Source organism: Periophthalmus magnuspinnatus, chromosome 4, assembly GCF_009829125.3.
Source record: "Periophthalmus magnuspinnatus isolate fPerMag1 chromosome 4, fPerMag1.2.pri, whole genome shotgun sequence".
Taxonomy (NCBI): domain Eukaryota; kingdom Metazoa; phylum Chordata; class Actinopteri; order Gobiiformes; family Gobiidae; genus Periophthalmus; species Periophthalmus magnuspinnatus.
Window position 1 is genome coordinate 33,690,136 of NC_047129.1, and position 5,412 is coordinate 33,695,547.

General features: G+C 43.0%; 1 protein-coding gene across 1 annotated transcript in view; it reads left to right on the forward strand.

Moving 5' to 3' along the window:
• Positions 1-5,412, forward strand: part of LOC117370340 (transcription factor JunD) — a 176,831-nt gene that overhangs the window by 129,795 nt on the left and 41,624 nt on the right. The window lies entirely within an intron of this gene.

Below are 5,412 nucleotides of genomic sequence, written 5' to 3' on the forward strand. Positions count from 1 at the left end.
TGTGTCTTAACGATGTTTTAAATGTTCAGAAATAAGCTTCTATATTTTTAGTTTAGTTTTTAACATGGACTGGTGTTTTTAAACGTCTCTGAATCACTGTCGAAACTTTAAGCTTGGTATTATTTTTATATTGATACTTTGCAGCTGATGCCGTTGACATTTACTGGGGTTGTGACGCTAACTGGAGGCACTGCTCCGTCTGAAGCTCTGTTAGACTTTAATCTTTGTTTTAACACAATCTCACCTTAAACAAGTGACTTTGTTCAAACTACAAAAAGTGAGCTGGTTTTTCCATAACATTACGCTCACAAGCTAGCATTAGCATTAGCATTAGCCAACCGTTTTTTCAGCTAGTCACTCTCACACTCGTAAACAGGGCCGTGAACGCTCGGCTCATCCTGAAAACGTCCTCCTTAAATCCATTTTCTGAAAACTCTGTCACCATAGTAACTGCTGAACATTGGTCCATAGACATCCACGCAGAACCCCCTGAGAGCGCGGCGTCACTGCACAGTATCAATAGACGCTCCGGCCGCTCCGTTAGAACCTGGTCCTGTGTAAAAAAAAAAAAAGACGAGGATTTTGAGCTGAAAATGAGAGAAAAGCAGGTGAACGGTTTATTTGTTTTGTTTAACCCAAAAGGTGCATTATGTAACTTTTTTTCCTGGTCTGATGCCGCCTGATTGTCCCCATGGAGATGTCTGAAATGATGTTGATTTGTCTGAAATGTTCCATAGTGTTTTTGGAGACAAGCGGCTCAGATCTGTGATGAAATAAACTCACAGGGTTTAGCTTCTTGTTCCAGGCGCCATTTTGAGGACTTTTCCCCTTTCAACGATAGAATATTTAGTGTTTGCTGCTACAGAGCCCACATTTTCATCACTGTGAAGCCCATGGGTCGATGCGTTTAATGCCGTATTGTGGAACATTCCAGTCAAAGCAGTAACATCTCCATGGAGAGGAGAAGGTGGACCCTCCACCAGAAAAGTGACATAGTGCACCTTTAAGTCTTACGTGTTTGTGAAAGTCGACACATTAATGGAGCTGTACCTGATTTTGAAACAGGACTGGAGAAGGCACCCAGTTGTTTCCATAAAGTTCTCATCCAGCAGAAGCTCTGGACTTGTCGCCTTTGGGCCTGAGGCGGGTCCAAATCAGGCTTAGCACAACTTTAGCTTCTATTTTAGCTTCAAACTGCAGTGCATTCCTCACACCAGCAGAGGGCGCTGTGTCGAAGGAGGAAATGCAGAATGTGGAACATTCCAGGTTTATACAGTTTCTCAGACTCAGCAGATCATAACTCCATATTTACAGGTAATTAACAACTTTAACTTTTACTTCATCTGAGGAAAGTATTTTCATTTATATTTGTCTCATGATCCTCAACAGTCGGTCCGGGCTCCGGTCCGGGCTCCGGTCCGGGCTCCGGTCCGGGCTCCGGTCCGGGCTCCGGTCCGGGCTCCGGTCCGGGCTCCGGTCCGGGCTCCGGTCCGGGCTCCGGTCCGGGCTCCAGATTCTGCTGCAGTTGGGTTCAGAGTTTAAACTGTGGATCAGACACATTCAAGAGTTTATCCTCAGAGAAAAACTGCAAAAAAACATTTTTAAATTAAAGTTTCTGTGTTTGCCTCATTCAGTCTAAAAACTGTCCTGGTCCAGTCCCGGTTTAGGTCTAAACCGGGTCTAAACCAGGTCTAAACCACTGCTCACACAGGAAACACTGCTGCGTCTTTCACAATAAAAGCTCGTGGGACCAAACACATTTCTCTGTCGTTCTTAAACCTTCAGGTCTGTTTCTGTCGGAGCTGAACACTCGACGGCAGCAGAGCCTTGGACCAAAACCAAACCCTGTTCACATCTTTGAACTCGAGAGGTTTAAAGACGAAGTGAAGCCGCGTTTTATTCTGAAGGAGCCGAATGTTTCAGTTTAACAGACGCAGAAACTCAGCAATAAACTGCACATCTGCTCAGTTTGTCTCGTCCACGTTTGCATTTTTCACAGAAGCTGAGTTTTTCTGTGGGTCTTGGAGAGCGTTTTCCAGACTGTGGAGTTTGCATGTTCTGCCTGTGTCTGGGGGGATGGGTCAAACGCAGGTGTGACCCACAGACGCTGCAGACTGTGAGCACAAACCTCACTGTGGAGCTGGAGCTGTTCAGAATCTCACAGTTCAGTCCAAAGTCGCCGTCTGTGAGCGTCTGATACGATTGTTCAGCCTCTGCAGAGAAACAAACACAACCACAAACCTAATCACTACAGGGAAAAGGCTGCGCTCGCTCCTGATAAATGCTCCCAGAGCGTACGAGACGTTAGATCCTCATTTCACTAAACTGGAGCTGGAGAATTTACAAATAAATGTGGCTTAGTTCTTCTTCTTTTGTCTGTTTTGGTGACGTTAGTTTCACTTCCTGGTTGGACACAGCTGTTGCCGAGCAACCACAAGGTAAACAAGGCCCTAAACTTCTCTAAAGTTCACAGTGTATGTCCGACTTTAAAGTGGGGTTTACTGAAGGGTCTGCCACCTGCTCGTCTCCATGGAGATGTTATTGCGGTGCCTGAAATGCTCCAGTGTAGGGCATTAAACGGGTCATTTTATTATTACGTCGCGTTTTGTTCGTGATAAAACTGTCCCCGAACAACAGGCGATGAGTTTAATCACGCCCTGTGGAACATTTCAGGCGAAGAAGTAACATCTCCGTGGAGACGAGCAGGTGGCAACCCGTTCACTAGAAAAGTTCCGTAGTGCACCTTTAAGTTAGAGGAAATACCAAAGTGAAAGGACTGAACAGCGGTTTAAAGTGAGACGAGTTCTGACGATTCTCTCATTTTAAAACCTGTGGGAAATAAAAGTTATAGTTTTACACGAAATCCAGAAGCAGATTGTGAAGAAAAGAAACATTTCTGAGCAGATTGTGTTTACTTCTATATCCCATCATGCACCACGGGTCACTTCTTCTACAGGAGAAACAAGATGTATTTTCTTAAAGTTTTGTAATATTCGCTACGATTGGGAAGAAATCACCTATGACCTTCTATTTTCCTATTGATATTCAAAGGAAAACATTCATTCCTGGACTTCAATTAAATAATAAACAATAAAAAATAAAAGTGTCATTATTTTGGCGTCCATTTTACTCGTTTATGTCATGAGTCTACAGTCGTCACGGAGGAGCACCCTTCATCGGCCGGGTACTTCACAGGGTACTTCAAACAGTACTTCAAACAGTACTTCAAAGTGTGCAGCTGTCGAAATGGGACATGGCCAAAGCGCTTCACAATAAGAAGAAACACTGCGCCTTAAAACACTTCACCGACTAACAACGTTTCGAGTTGGTTTTGGAGCTTCACCAGACTCCAGTGAAGGAGGAGAGCAGGAGGTCGCTCCAGAGTCTACGAGGAGCCGCCTCTGGTCCAAAAAAACGAGTGTGAGGAGCCGTCAGCAGGTTCTGATCCACAGACGTGAAAGAGCGAGAGGATCCTCTAAACACGATTTCAACAACACAGAAGTGAGTTCTTCTATTTGTATTTGTCAGGTAATAATCTCTGTGACATTAGACGAGTTCTGGCCTGGTGAACGACACGGTTTCCAGGTAACAGTCGTGGAATTCTCTAATGTGACGTCACGATCTCCGAACAGGAAGTGAAATTTAAACCTAAAAATGTACTAAAAATCACACTTTTGTTTTTTTCCAGTTTAAAGTCTTAAATGATGTTCAGAGTGTTTTAGTCAAATGAGTTTAAGCTGTTTGAGGACCTTTGAGGACCTTTGAGGAGCTTTTAGGACCTCTGAGGAGCTTTTAGGACCTCTGAGGAGCTTTTAGGACCTCTGAGGAGCTTTTAGGACCTCTGAGGAGCTTTGAGGACCTTTGAGGAGCTTTGAGGAGCTTTTAGGACCTCTGAGGAGCTTTTAGGACCTCTGAGGAGCTTTGAGGACCTTTGAGGAGCTTTTAGGACCTTTGAGAAGCTTTTAGGACTTTTGAGGACCTGTGAGGAGTTTAGTCCTAGTTTAGTCCTGGTTTAGTCCTGGTTTAGTCCCGGTTCAGTCACTCATAAACCCTCAGACTGTGGAGACGCTGAAGTTGTGCGTTAGAAGATGATAAGCAGTTTGCAGTGATAAAGTTTGAGTTTGTATGTTTGTTTGTTTTTTATCTTTAGTGTTTTTTGCTTTTTGGATCTTTGCTGTTTTTGTTTTACTTTTGATCAAATAATCCAAATCATTTGTTCCTTTGTGAAGATAAAGAACAGCCCCTTCAAACTCGGCCCATGGTGAAGCTGCAGGTCAGGACGGTTTGATTTCACATAAATAAAAACACTGCGCTCTGTGGGACGTTTCATGAAGCTCCGCCCTTTGGGGACAGGACGTGTCCCAGTGTCTCAGGCCTGTCCCATTAAAAGGAAAAACTATGTCTGGGAGAACGAGGTTTACATCGTGTTTGGGTGTAACATTTATCCGTCGGCGTCTCCGTTATTAAAGGACGAATCAAAAATATGCAAACATTTAAAGTGGGACTGAACTAAATCATCTCTAGTGTTTTGTTTTAATTCAAACTAAACATAAAGCTGAGTGTGCTGCCTCCTGGTGGCCGATACTATTCAAGCAGCCCGTGACATTAAACCGTCAGAGTCTCCACAGACACTGAGACACTTTAAACTTTCAGCGTATTTTCTCTGATCAACACATTTTTTTATTACTTATCATTTATTACGTCACAACAGTCGAATGTTCAGCTCCAGACGCGTCTTTTACTCTGAAAAAATGGACTTTGTGAAGCTTTTTCTCCGGGTGTTTCCGCATCAAACGCGTCTGAAGTGGATTTAGACGTTCATCCGTGCGTGTTTGAGTAATCTAGTGATCTCTCCTAGGCTCTATTCAGACCCTCATTACGGTCAGATGTAAGATCCTGTCAATCCTACATAAATACACAAAAACATGACACAAAACTGCGCACTACGACTTCACAAACCTGGCGTGATGTGCGGTGGTTTCATTAGTGCGACGCGGCGGATTGTTGTGACGTCGCTCTGAAGGGGGAGGGGCTTATTAAACATGTTAATACGTCATTTTCTGCAAATACTGTTCAGCTTTTTTAAAACGTAGTCGAGTTGTTCAGTGTCGTTTTTTACTAAACTGATTTTACTTCAGAAATACTTTTATCACTGAGTATTACTTTAAATTACTTTGAAAAAATACAAATCCAGCTCAGGAACCAACTTATAAAAGGCATAAATAAATAAAAACTAACGTCACTTTTCCATAAACCTGATGTGTGTCACAGAACGTCCTGCTCTTCTTCGTCTTTTTTACTATTTTTACTTTCACTGTTTGTTTTTTTGGAAGAGAAAATGTATTTAAAAGTAGTAAAAGTAACGAAAAAGTAGTAAAAGTAATAAAACACATGACATTTGCAGTAGTCCAG